Source organism: Melozone crissalis, unplaced genomic scaffold, assembly GCF_028551555.1.
Source record: "Melozone crissalis strain CALT ecotype California unplaced genomic scaffold, PUWL_Pcris_2 ptg000053l_1, whole genome shotgun sequence".
Taxonomy (NCBI): Eukaryota; Metazoa; Chordata; class Aves; order Passeriformes; family Passerellidae; genus Melozone; species Melozone crissalis.
This window is the reverse complement of record NW_026535831.1, coordinates 937,262-951,778: the sequence shown is the minus strand read 5'-3', so window position 1 is coordinate 951,778 and position 14,517 is coordinate 937,262. Positions and strand designations below refer to the sequence as shown.

Genomic DNA, 14,517 nt, shown 5'->3' with positions numbered 1-14,517 from the left:
CTGGCAGTGTTCCCTGGTTGAATTCACAGCATTTGTTGCTGGCCTATGAACAGGATGTTGGCCCGTTCTAGGCGGGTCTGAACGAACGAGACTAGCTTGTTCAGCAGGCATGGTTCGAAGGAAACAGCTAAAAGTAGCATTGCCAATGGAACTATTAGGGTAGAAATCAAGGTGGTTAGCCATGGTGATTGATTGAATCAGGACTCGAACCAACCCTGTTGGGCTTCCCTGTCTTTCTGTCTCTGAGCCAGTCTGTTTTGGAGTTCCGCCATGGAGTCTCTGACGACTCCCGTGTGGTTTGCGTAGAAGCAGCACTCCTCTTTCAAGGCGGCACACAGGCCTCCTTGCTGCATGAACAGGAAGTCCAGTCCTCGCCTGTTCTGCAAGATCACTTCTGAGACTGAGGAGACTGACTTCTCTAGAAAGGAAATGGATTTCTTGATCCTTTGCAGGTCCTCATCGATGGTCGTTTGCAGCTGGGACAGTCCTTGGTGGTGGGTCGCTAGGGCTGAGACGCCCGTTGCCGTTCCGGCTGCTCCTAGGCCGAGCAGCATTGCAATAGTTATACCTGTTGTTATTTCTCTTTTGTGGAGCCGGCTAGGTTCCTCAAAAAGGTGGTACACTTCTTCGACTGAATGGTACAGGACCCTAGGAACAATCAGAACTTGGACACAAAAGTCATTAGAGTCATTGAATTTGGCAAGGAACACACAGGGACTCACTCCAGATCGCTGGCAAACCCACATCCCAGATGCGCATGGGACTACCCACTTATTGTTTTTCCTTTCGGGCTTGACAACTTTGGTGCAGACCTTGCCTTTCCACCTAGCTAGGGTTGCATTGCCAAAGCATCTGCCCTGGCCTGTGACTTGACTCAGGGTGATTCCTTTGCAGGGGGTATCCCATCTGCACTGGTGAGGGGCATCGTCTATGGAGTAACTGAAGGGAGTGTTTAAAGCGACTCCTTCATAAAAGGGGGGTTTGACATTGTAACAAAGGCAGCAGGATTCGGTTAGGTTAGGGTTGGATTCGTTCAGGGATAGAAAGGTAGCTTCTAGCATACAAAGGATTGGGTCTGAGTTCAACCCAGCTGAGCAGCCTATCTGAAAGGCTTCCGCATGGCCGGTCGGGATATTGGTGAGCTTTGTGGGCAAGGCTTTGGGGGAGGTCGTGTTTCTCCCTTTCTGCGCGCTTTTAATCACTTTGTTGGGTTCGACCGCTCGGGGTGCCGACGGTTGGAGCCTGATAATTCGCACATTCACCCTCTCTTTTTCGACTCTTTAAGGACTACTGTCCACGTTCTGCCTATGGCCCAACCAGGGTGATCTGGCTGCAAAACCGTCATGTTATAGTCAGTGCATTTCCGAATTTTAGGGATTTTATGGCGGTTTTGATAGAAACTTCCCTGGAGGAAGACGGGTGTTTTGCAGCTGCTGGGTGCCCAGGTGAACAGTAAGAATTTGTCGGGCTCTTGTGGATCCCACCCAGGCCCTGACGGTCTGGCATGTGTAACAATGGTTTCGCAGCCCCAGTGCCCACAATATCCCCACCCTGGGTGATTGCAGTAGCTTTTCCCAGGGTTTGAAGCTGGGCACCAGTAGGATAGGTACATGTGTGTGGCGTGTGGGGAATAGGGGTCTACCTTTGGTTATCCTGGAAACAGGTCGGTAATGCGGAGCACGAAGGATGGGGTGTTCGGTATGGTGATTTCTTTGAGCACCTTGTCACTACTAAGGTGTCGCATGACCCATCTGAATGGCCGATGGGGGTAGTGGTCTGGGCTGGCTTGCCCTCTGGCAACAAGCCCCAACAGCAAAATCACACAGAAACACCGTTGATGCTTGGGTCTCACCCACGCGGGTCTCTCGGGCGCTGCCTGGCAGCTTAGTGGTCTGTCACTTTCCTCTGGAATGGGGATGTACGCGTCATGAGGACGTCCCACGAGCATGTCCTGTAAACAGGAACGCACAATTCTCATCAGTCTCATTCTGCTCATTGTGAAGGTCGGGCTTGATTGACTTAAGTGGACACCACCTGATTTTGTTGTCCTTTTTGACAGCTGCGTACCCTCGCCCCGTGAGCATCAGCCTCCAGCCCCGTTCCCATTCGCCTAGCTCATTGCTAATTACTACCCGCAGGCCCTCCTCTAGCGCTCGGGTGGCCCAGTGTTTTTGAACGGGACTGTTTGTTTCATCTCCCCTAGGGAATTGATTCAGTGCTAGCAAAGCAGTTGCCAGTATACGCGCCTGATCTCCTGGGGGAATGGAATTGGCAAAGCCCTCTGCTTTCGCCAACACTTCTAGCTTGGTTTTCAGGGTCTGATTTGCTCACTCAACTATGGCCTGCCTGGTACTGTTATACGGGATACCTTGCACTAATGTGATGCCCCATTTTGAGGTGAATTCTTGCACTGGTTTGGAGGTGAAATTGGAACCATTGTCAGTTTTGATCTGCTTGGGGATACCAAGCCAAGCCATGACTGTCAGCCAGCGTTGAACTGTGGCCTTGGTGTTAGTTTTGGGGTGCTGTGTGGCTATGATCGTTCCGCTATAAGTGTCCACTGTCACTGCAAGCCATGCTCGGGGCTTCAGCAATTGACACCAGGTGAAGTCCGACTACCAGATCTCTGAAGGCTTGAGACCTCTCGGGTTGACCCCACAGGTCCATAGGGGTGACTTCTGGCAATGAGGGCAGGTGGCTACCACATGTTTTGCGTCTGCTGTCGAGATTTCGCATTTCTTCGCCAGTGCTTTGGCTCCGATGTGGAGCGACTCGTGCAGTTGACGAGCTTCCTGCCACGTCCATACGCCTTTTGTTGCGGCGTCCGCTTTGTCCTTGCTGATCTGGAAATAACCTTTGGCTAGGTTGTGACTGTTGATGTGAATGACTGACACAGTGCCCTGTTGCGAGGAGAGTGCTTCTTCCAGCATTAGGGCTGCTGCAGATGTTGACACTCCTGGTCCTGCCATGGCTAGGCAGAGCCTTGCCATGAATATAAAGTCCGTTACAAAGTTGAGGTGTTCTTCTTGGAAGAGTCCGCACGCCAATACCACTGCTGCTGCCTTCAGTTGTTGCACTGATAGTGTGGGGTCACATGCTTTGACGCAATGCCATTGTTCTCCTGCCTGCCACACTGCTGTTGCAGTTGAAATCATGGAGGAAGCGTCTGTGAAGACCGTTGGTCCTGGCTGCGGTCGGTCCTTGACCTTTGGCGGCATGTCCATGTCGACAATGGTCAGCAGCTGAGTCCAGGGTGGTCTGGCAGAATAGGAGATTTCTCCTCCGAAGCCGGTGAGAGCAAGGGCTAGGTACTCCAATATTGTGGCTGACTCCGTGGTCGGTTGCTTACGGAAAGGAAGGTGGATGCTTGTCAGCTCGGTCCCTAGGTGTTTCAAGGCGAGTTTCCTGCCTTTCATGATGAGGTTAGCGATGCATTTGATTCCCGGGGAAAATGCACGAGCAAGTCTTCCGAGGACCACCCATTGGATTGGTTGGGACTTTTCAGAAGGTCCTTGGGCCAGTGCTCCCATTCCCCCCTTCGGTGTAAAGTGGATCCAGTGGCATGGCTGGGTTCCACCTGGCAAGTGTGCCAGTAGACATCTGGCTTTCGATGAAGTCGAGGGAGCTCGTTGCTCGCGGTGTCAGCTCCTTGGGTTCCCAGGGGTGCTTTCCTTTCAGGAGGTCATATAAAGGGTCCCTGACCTCGGGAGGAATTAGGACGATGTTGCGAAGCCACTGCAGCGATCCCACCAGGCGTTGCACATCGTGGAGCGTCTTGATGTCTCGACGGACCTTCACCTTGGGGGGGGTCACGTAGGAGCTTGTGATCCCCACTCCCAGGAAGGTCATGCAGGGTCCTCTCTTGATCTTTGCGCTCGCGATCTCGAAGCCATTGGCCTGAAGTGTTTCCGTGATTGTGGACACCAGGTGATCTACTTGGCTTGACGATAGTGCAGCAACTAGGATGTCGTCCATGTATTGAATGATGGTGGCAGTGGGGTAGGAGTGTCAGACTGGCATTAGTGCTTTGTCCACGGTGATTTGGAATATGACAGGGCTGTCTACTAGGCCTTGTGGCAATACTCGCCATTGGAAGCAAGGGTTGGGCCGCTCGCCGTTTCGAAACACAACGGAAAAGGTGAATCGTTCTCTGTCCTCAGGGTGCAGGGGTATCGAAAAGAAACAGTCTTTGATGTCCAGCACTGCGCATGGCTGCCCTGTGGGGATGGCTGAGTTCGTGGGTAGCAGTGTCTGAACTGGACCCATGAGTCGGATCGTCTTGTTCACTTCTCTCAGGTCGTGGATGAGGCGATAAACTTCTCCAGACCTTTTGGGGATCACGAATACAGGGGTGTTCCATAGGCTGATGGAGGGTTCTATGTGACCCTTTTGCAGTTCATGGTCGACCAGTTCCAGCAAGGCTGCCTCTCGAGGCTCTGTCAGGGGCCACTGCTCGACCCATACGGGGTCTGATGATTTCCAAGTCAATTTGATTGGCAGCAGAGGGTGTACGGCAGTGGCCCTCAGGATAAATTTGTAATCCTGACTCCTAACATAGCAAGGACGTCCCTTCCTATCAGGAGTGGAGAATTTTGCAAAATGTAGGGGTAGATTGCTACTGTCTGTTCTGGTCCCTTTTTTGTGTGAAGTGTTATAGCCACCAGCTGGGTGCTTTTCCACGCCCGGGACTGCCCTCCCACTCAGTTCACTGCAGGGACTTCTTTGAATTGCCAATGTCCGGGCCAATATGCTTGGGGAAAAATTGTGCAGTCTGATCCCATGTCCGCCCAAAACTGAAACCCTATGACGTGCGGATCTTGACTGCCATAAAGGCGGCATGTCCCCCACACCATCAGGGGTTCCGTCCCTGATTTAATGGCCAGGGCCACCCAGGGGTCCAGCTCTGGGGTGTCCCCTGCTGGTCCTGTGCCACCAGCACGGCTTGTGGCGGTGGGGGGTTGCGAAAGTATTACTGGCGGTGCTGCACAACTCTGCCATTCCGCTGTTGGCGGGGATGCAAAACTGACTGCTCCCTGTGGGGGCATGGGATATGAGGGTCCCCTGCCCCACTGAGGGTTGCTGTAGCTGGGCCACTGCATGTTCCAGGTGGGAGGAGGCTGGATACGGCCCGGCTGCCCCCTCCCTCTCCCATTTCCCTGAGGCCTGGATCTGCATTCCTAAGCTAAATGCCCCTTCCTTCCACATGCCCAGCATGGTCCCCCAAGTCCCCCTTGGCATGGTAGAGCAGCTGCTGATAGGCGTCTTGGCTGGGGGCAGTTTACTGCCAAGTGGCCTGCCTGGCCACACTTAAGGCATGCCATTACACTGGTTATTGCAGTGTGGACTGCTGCTTGGATGGGAGCTAGATGTTCCTCCTTTGCAACGTGTCTGATCATGGCAGCTATATTAAACCCCTGCGGTAGTGATCTTAAAATGTCCTTGGTGGCTGAGTTGCATTGCTGGCGTAGGCATTCTGCCAGCACAGGACCCTTCGCCTCTGGGGGTAATGCAGAGGAATCTAATGCTGCCTGAAGATGGTCCACGAACTGAGTGAAGCTCTCACTCTCACTCTGTTTTATAGAGGACCATGGGGAGGGTTTGGCTATTACTTTGGAGGCAACACGGATGGCTTCTCGGGCAGCACGGGTTGTTGTCATAACCTCATGGGCCCGCAGGCCCTCAGCCTGCACCTGGGGGGTGATCATAGTGGGGTCTGTTCCCATTAGCCTCTGTATGCTGGAGCTGTGCAGTGGATGGTCAGCTCCGGTTACCAAGGCTAGCTGCTTTATGCAGTTGTCCTCCCACTCTTGTTTAAAAACGATCATCCCTGCCCCATCGAAAATCATTCTGCATGTCTGCTTAATATCAAAGGGTAGCATGTCGTCCCCTCCAAAAACGCTGTCAATGACTGTGGAAACCATGGCAGAATTAATTCCCTTGTCTGCAATCGCTTTAATAATTGCCTGTACGTCTTTCAGATTTACTGGGGAATAGGTTCTTTGATTTCCGCCTGCCCCCCCCACACGGACCGGGAACACCAGAGTGGCAGATGGAGTCCACTCCGCGTACACTATTTTTATTTTCCGCCAGTCTCTAAGTGGGGTTCGGCCTTTCTCTGATAACCCCTTCACTCACGCGGGAGCGCTGTGACTAGTGACCTTATATGCCGCTGCTCTCTTTCTGTTAAAACTAGAATCCAAGTCGGAATCCTCCGATGCCCTCTTGAGCTCAGAGCTCGAGTCAGAGTCCAAGCCGGAAGTCAACTGGCCGGACATTTCTGGGCTGCTCTGCCTTTTTCTCGGGTTCTGACCCCGCCCCTTCCTGCGGGGGTCAGGCTGTTCCCTCTGCCTGGGGTCCCCCCACCTCTTGCTGGGGGAGGTCTTTGCCCTATAAGGACCTAATTTGAATTGAGCCCTCTGATTGGTCTTACGCTCCTCCGCGGGGGCCGCCCCTTCTCCCCGCTCGCCGGCGCCTGTGTTGTTAAGCAGGCTGACTCTATTTCCACCCTCTGCAACTTCCTTCCCACCCTGAACGGCGCCATTTACAAACGCATAGGGTGGGGGGGCGTTTTTATCGATCCCTATGGGGCCTGACAATCAGGCCGCGTTCCGCGTCTCCTCCATGAGCCATGAGCCCCTGCCAAAATGCCCGCGTGTGTTCCCCCCCTCCGATGGTAAGTCCGCTCGCTGAGGGGGTTCCGGCGTTTGCGCCTCCGCGCGCTCGCCCGGGTCAAGATCCTTCGCGGTTTGCGTCGCCGCGCCCACCCCCAGCTGCGGCATGGCTAATAAACAAGGTCGCGCGGCTTTCCAGGTTTCTTGCTCTTGTCGAGCTTTTTGCAGAGCCTGGATAACTCTGCCCCACGATTTTAGGGCTTTCGCTGAGCCTGAGGACGTAGCTTCCCCGGCCAGAGCTTTTGTACAATTATCCCACACCCCCGAATGAAAGATATCCACAGGGCTTACTATAGCCCCAAGCTTCATCAGTCTCGGCAATGCAAGACTTAAATCTTTAGGCTTACACTCAATACCCCATTGTGGATGCATCTGAGTTACGACCTTCGCTATTGCCTCCATGGTCCACGCTGGTCCAGGGGCGTACCCCCTGCTGCAGACAGTCCCGCCGCTGCAGCCACCGTCCTCTGTCCAGGCGAATTCCCGTTCCCCGAGCTTCTTCCCAGGTGTCGGCACCAGTTGTTGCCTTCTGATATAAGGCAAGGCAACCTGGTTTCGAGGAACAGCACGGCGACCCAAACTCTTCAGGGTGGCTCGGGCCAAAGAGTACGCAGACACCAATGTGGTGGACGATCTATAGCCTTTATAATCTCTTTTCGTGGGGTTTTATAGTCTAAGAGGTCTCTCTACGTCAGAGGGGATCTGCAGTACCATCTATGGTTAGTAAGGAGTGGAAAGTTACTAGCATTACTATCGTTAGGGGGGCTACATTCCTAGTTACACTCCTAGGGTGATCTCTTATCTTAAGGGATTAGGGGAAAAGGAGTCCTGCCGCTTTCCGTCACATCGCATGATCTTTCGATCGCCTGTCCCTATCTACCACATCGGTCCCCTCGCAGGAGTCCAGAACCGCGGTGCTCGGAGGGCCACAGATGCTTTGGGGCTCTGCGCTGTCGGGCCCCGTTGCACACACACTCCTTTTGCTTGCCTCCTACTCCTGCCTCCGGCTTTACTGACTGATGCTCCTCCACACTGTTTGGTCCTAGGCTGCTGCCGACCGCTCCAGATAGGGCCAGATATCCCAGAGGCCCTCAGTCCTCTTCGGGTGTGGCCTGTCCCGGACCAGTCCCCAAGACTGGTATGAAAGGCACGTGATCAGCTCTTTAGTGATTTCAGCTTTACTGGAAACAGTCTAGGTAGGGGACCCATGGGGTGTGCGCACACCACCGCTCCTCCCGAGACGGCGAGGAGGAGGAAGTCAGCTCCATCATCCAGCAGAGCTGGATCTTCTTTCCTCACAAGAGTCTCTGAGTAGGTGCCTCTTGGCATCAGGTTCATAGTCTTTATACTGCTCTTGGCCCGCTCTGGTTAGGCTGACGAAGGTGAAAAGTTTTGACAAGGGTCTTTGATACTGTCTTATGTTCTCTCTGTTTAGAGGTGTTATTTTGATTCTTTATTTGCATGGTTGGTCATTGTTTTAGGGATTTTTGGTATGTAATCCTTTTCTGCTAAGTCCTATGGGAGTTTCATATTTGCTTATTAGGTGACATAATCATCTTCTTTATGGTCTCGGATCCTTCACCATTTTAGATACGAGTGGGAGCAGCGGGGGTAATACCCAACAGTAAGGAGATTTATATAATTATAAAACCTTTAACAAGCAATTAAAAGTAACATTGGAACTTTACATAACTATAAAACATTAAACAAACAATCTAGAACTGTCATTGGAACTTTATATTAACTCCTTGAACAATGTATTCTCTACAACACTGTGGGAAGTTGTGGAACCAAGGGGATCATTGTGGCACTGTTGGGGCCCATGGAACCAAGGAGCCAGTGTGGAAACCAGAGGCCACTGTGAGCCTGTGGGTTGTAACAACCCAGAACACTGAAATGCTGGAGGCAACCAAAGGCTCCTTTACTCGTGTTTGGTGCACTGGTGAAACACCAGCCAAATATGCACAAGAGGTCAAAATGACACAAAATTTTACTGGCAAAGTACTAAAAATCAAAAAACTTTGGAAGAGGTTTCAATGCAACATCCAATTACACAGAAAACATTTATCATAGCAGTAACTTCATTAACTTAGCTCATTTCACCTAGAAACCTTTAAACACGTAAGCTGCTGAGGTACCCAAAAATGTTCTATATGAAGAGCATTAGAAGGAGAAAAAAGAGAGACAGAAAGACAGAAGCTCTATAGAAAGACATGCATATGACTATCAGTTCCTAGGGTTCCAGCGTGGGTGAGACACAAACCCCAGGAGAAGGCAGAGTCCATACCAGGGGCTGACCTTTTGCTTGGTGTTTTTAAGCCCCCAGGCCTTTGTGAGCCTCCCCTCAGGTGGGATTTCGGATTGCTTGGGCAATCAGGGCTGGGTTAGCTCTGTCCCCACTATGTGACTGATTGACAGCTCATCCCACGGTGTCTCAGGACATTGATCTCATCCAGCCTCTGACCCAGTGACCATGGTGACACCGGGAAACCCCATGCAACCATGGGTCGGTCAGTTGTGACCAGGTGGGTCCAAGGACACAATGGTGACACTGGGGAACCTCATGGAACCATGGGTCAGTTGTGACAATGTGGGTCTGTTCAAGATTGCAATGCAAGACGTTTTCTATTACCATCTGTATGGCAGATTATCTTTTGTCAAGTGGGCAGTTTGCCTTATCTCTCTCTTTGAGTGGCCACAATGACTCCTCCCTCATGAGAGGACATCTGCTGATAACAGACTACTGAATGTCTCTGCATGACTGATAAGAACTATAACATCCCATTGTGAGATGTGAGCCCAGAGGGAGGAGCCAAGCATTGCTACCCAGATATAATCCAGAGGTTGTTGAGACACCAGCACAGCTTTCTCCATGGGATTCCCCAGAGGAACAGCAGCTGTCTCTTCTCCCATTGAGTCTTCGGAGGAAGAATACATCCTTCTCTACAGATCCCCCTTGCTCCAACAGAACCACACCTGACACTTCAGGAGGGCTGCAGCCACATTTCCAATTGGACTGCCACCAACACCTTGACCCACAGGGTGTCAGGTTGGGTTCTGACTCTGTCAGTGTTGTTCTAGTGTACTGCACTGTTTATTTTATCCTTTTATTTTTTTCCCTTTCCCTGTTAAAGAACTGTTATTTCCTGCTCCCATATTTTTGCCTGAGAGCCCCTTAATTTAAAATTTATAGCAATTGAGAGGGGTGGGGAGGATTTACATTCTCCATTTCAGGGGTGGCTCCTGCCTTCCTTAGCAGACTCCTGTCTTTGCAAAACAAGACAGTATTGATCACATTGACCGGATCAATGCTGTGGGTATTGATCACCATGAGAGGGTCAATGCTGTGGGTATTGATCACCATGAGAGGGTCAATGCTGGTTCTGCTGTACGGGACACACTCTTGGGGTGGGCACTGGTCCCACTTTGAATAAATGTTGGGCAGGATGAAAGTTTTACAAGGAACTCTCACAGATATGTATGCATGGCAGAATGATTTTTAAATGTAGAATCTGATGAAGGAATAGAAATGAAAGCAAGTTTTGATATAGAAGAAAAGAATTACCGAGCCAGTCTTACTGGATAACCAAGAAGGCAAAGAGTGTGTTTGTTAGAAGGGGTTTTTATGACTTAGAGCAAAGGATAAACCCACCTCAAACAAGAAGATGTTTTTACCAAGCAGGAAGATAGCACAGGCAAACAAGGCAGCAAAGCTGCAAGTAGAAAAAAGGTCTCAGAATTTTCCACTGCAAGAAAACTGAAAAACAACTTCTAGTCTAAAATGTGATGTACTAACTTTTAGTGATTGGAGAACAGTAACATGAATATGGTAATTGTAGTCGTTATGATAGCCTATAGATAACAGTTAAGGTATAGATTGGGTCTACTGTATAAAGATGCTCAGAAAAGAAGAGTATATAATATAATAACAGTAAACAAATATAATAAATAGATAAGAAAATATATCATAGAACTCTTTTCGGAAATATATAACTAAAAATATAAAATATACATATGTTAAAATAATAGCAAGAAATTAAAATAAAAAATACATTAAAAATAAAAAATAAAATAAAAATATATTATTAAAATACAATAATTCTTTAAAAATATAATAAAGGTATATAATATATGCAAAACCAAAGTGTCTCCAGGCCTGCCTGCAGCTGGAGCTGACTGCTGTGGGCACAGCTCAGTCACCCATGGCCCTGGACTGCTGTGACACCTTGGATGGAATAAACTGCATTTTCTGTACAATAAACTGCATTTTGTACACAATAAAGTGCATTTTGGGTACAATAAACTACATTTTGTTTACAACAAACTGCATTTTGGATACTATAAACTGTATTTTCTATACAATAAACTGCATTTTGTGTACACTAAACTGCATTTTGGAGAGCAGCCTGGAGTCCCACATCCCTCATTCAGCTCTCACAGGTGTGGGTGATGAAGATGAAGCTGATGATGATGATGATGATGATGGTGTGAGCAGTGTCATGGTGACGCTGTCAGTGGTGTTGGATGAGGAGGATGTTGATGATGGATGTCACCATAGTGTGGGTGCTGGGATATGTGATGATGATGATGATGATGATGATGATGATGATGATGATGATGATGATGATGAAGAAGATGCTGTGAGCAGTGTCCCAGCCTGTCCTGCCCAGGAAGGTAGAGGCAGCCCTGGGAGGCCCAGAGTGGCTCCACTCATGGTGGAAAAGAAACCAGAGACCCCCAGGGCTGGGTGAGGGGGGGCAGACACAGGGACAGACAGGCAGACAGGGGATAGACACAGGGACAGACAGAGGGACAGACAGACATAGGGACGGGGAAGAGACACAGGGACCGGGACAGACACAGGGACAGACAGAAGGACAGACAGAGGGACAGGGGCATGAGCACACACCCATCCATATGAGAAAAGCACCCATGAACACACAGAGTTGCTTTGCTGAAGGGTTTATTGATTATTGATAATTGATTGTTGATTATCAATCATTGATTATCAATTATCGATTATCGATTGTTCCAGGGCCATAACTAGGCTCCCAGGGCGCCTCTCCAGGGATGATCAAATCCTGATGGCCTGACAGGGACAGGAGCTGAGTGTGACCCCAGGGTGACCCCAGGGTGACCACAGTGTGTCTCCAGAGCCCCCCAGAGATATCCAACCCCCCCAGAGCCCCCCAGGACCATCCCAAACTGGGGCAGGCTGGGGGGCACTGGGGGCTCTGGGATGTCCTCAGTGCCATCCCCAGCACAGAGGATGCTCTGAGCCCAGCACTGGTCTATACTGGGATGCACTGGTCTATACTGGGATGCACTGGGGTGCACTGGGATGCACACTGGTCTATACTGGTCCATATTGGGATGCCCCCAGTGCCATCCCCAGCACAGCTCCAGGTACCCACCTCAGCCCTCTGCACTCTGAAGCCTTTGGGTTTCTGCAGAGAGGGGGCAGAGGGCCCCGGGGTCACCACAGGGTCACCGGGGTCACTGCGAGGTCACCAGCCCAGCCGGGCGGGGGGCTCAACTAACCCCCTGTATCCCCCAGTTCCCCCCAGGTCCCCTCATTCCATCCCAGTCCATCCCAGTTCCCCCCAACTCCCCCCAGTCCATCCAAGTTCCCCCCCTAGTTACCCCAGTTCCCCCTAGTCCATTCCAGTCCATCCCAGTATCTCCCAGTTCCCCCCAGTAATCCCTAATTCTGCTCAGTTCATCCCAGTATTCCCCAGTTCCCCCAGTATCCCCCAGTTCATCCCAGTATCTCCCAGTCCATCCCAGTTCCTCCCCAGCCCATCTCAGTATCCCCAGCCTATCCCAGTCCATCCCAGTCCATTCCATTTCCCCCAGTCCATCGCAGTTCCCCCAGTCTCACATTGATGCAGCCTCGAATGCCTCCCACGATCCCGGACTGCAGGGGCAGATCAAAGGGGATTTGAGATTGGGATTTGGGGTTTGGGGGATTTTGGATTATGGATTTGGGGATTTGGGATTTGGGAATTTAGGAGTTTGGGGATTTGGTGGATTAGGGATTGGGGATTTGGGGATTGAGGGATTTGGGGATTTGGGGATTTTGGGGGTTTGGGGGATTTGGGGGGTTTGGGGATTTGGGGGCTGTACTGGGATGTCCTGGGCTATACTGGGCTATACTGATACCCACCTGGCCATCACCAATGCCACCGATTTGCTGTGGGGAGAGCAGGAGATGTCCCCAACATCACTGGGGTGTCCCCCATTGCCCCCCATTGTTCCCCATTGCCCCAGTGCCCCCCATTGCTCCCCAGTGCCCCCCTAGTCCATCCCAGTATCTTCCAGTCAATCCCAGTGCCCCCAGAACATCCCAGTCCATCCCAGTGCTCCCAGTCCATTCCAGTTCACCTAGTCCATCCCAGTCCATCCCAGTTTCCCCAGTCCATCCCAGTCCATTCCAGTGCCCCCAGTCCATCCCAGTCCATTCCAGTGCCCCCCAGTCCATCCCAGTCCATCCCAGTGCTCCCCAGTCCATCCCAGTCCATCCCAGTTCATCTCAGTTCATCCCAGTCCATCGAAGTCCATCCCAGTACCCCCAGTGCCCCCAGTCTCACTCCAGCACAGATCACTCCGCTGCCCTCCATGTTGGCCTGGGCAGGGATAGCAAAGTTTGGTCAGGGGATGGGATGAGGCGCCCCAAAAGGATGGGATGGGATCAATGGGCGGGGATGGAATGGGATCAATGGGATCAATAGAATGGGATGGGGTGGGATTAAGGATGGGATCGGGAATCCCAAAGGAATGGGATGGGATCCATGGGATGGGATCCATGGGATGGATGGGATGGGATTTTTGGGGAGACCCCAGCCCTGAGCCCAGCCCGGGGCCCTGCAGCCCCCCTCACCTGGCTCTGAGCTGGCAGGCACAGAAGGATGGAGAAGAGCAGGGCCACGCTGAGCACAGCCACCTTCATCTTCCTCTGGCTCTGGGCAGTGCTGCCTGAGGCTGCAGCAGGTGAGGAGCACCTTTATCCCTGCCGGGGCTCCTCCCTGCACCCTCCCTGCCAGCCCCAGGCGAAAGCCCGGCTTGGCACAACCCCCAGCCCGGGCCACAAGCCCAGCCCTGGCACAGAGCCCATCCCACCCCACCTGTGGCACGGATCCAGCCCCCTCGCCCGGCATCCCTCCAGCTTCCTGCACGGGGCAGCTGCCCCTGGAAGGGCCCAGGCACCTGGGGGGCCAAGGGGGGCAGGCAGGGAGCCAAAGGCACCTGGGCACCCTGTGGGGACAACCCCCAGTCCAACGCAATCCATCCTCCAACAGCTCCCCAGTCTCGGGGTTTTGCTGCTAAGGGTGACCCCAGATGTGGCACAAAGTATCTTTTCCCATCCTGGCAGTCAGAGGAGTCAGAGCTCTTCATTTCTCGTTCCTGAGGTTGTTTATTGTTTTTTATCTATAAAATTCTTTCTCTGCCTGCCCAGGTCCACTCAGCAAGACAGTCCAGACACTCTACCTCCTTTGGGGTGATGTTATATTTTTATATATTTTTATTTATACTTTATATATTTATATATTTTATAGATATTTATATATTACTATTTACACATATTTTATATGTTACAATTTTTACATATTTTTACATATTTATATATATCTTATATTTGTATTTTATTAATATATATTTTTTTATATTTATAGACATAATGTTTTTATCTATTTATGTATTCTATTTTGTATATATTTATACATATTTATATATATTTATATTTTATTTATATATTTATTTATAATTATATAATATTTATTTATCTATTTGTTTATTTATGTATTTTAGATTTCTATTTTTTTGAAAACTACGTGTAAAATATTTA

The 14,517-nt window shown here is 50.8% G+C and overlaps 1 long non-coding RNA gene across 1 annotated transcript; it reads right to left on the bottom strand.

Moving 5' to 3' along the window:
• Positions 1–12,553: 12,553 nt before the first annotated feature.
• On the bottom strand, positions 12,554–13,625 carry LOC128943663 (uncharacterized). The gene is made up of 4 exons (XR_008483751.1): positions 13,552–13,625; positions 13,262–13,297; positions 12,838–12,864; positions 12,554–12,588 (listed from the first exon to the last, which is right to left on the bottom strand). It is a non-coding gene; the product is annotated as an uncharacterized LOC128943663 (long non-coding RNA).
• Between the last annotated feature and the right edge of the window lie 892 nt (positions 13,626–14,517).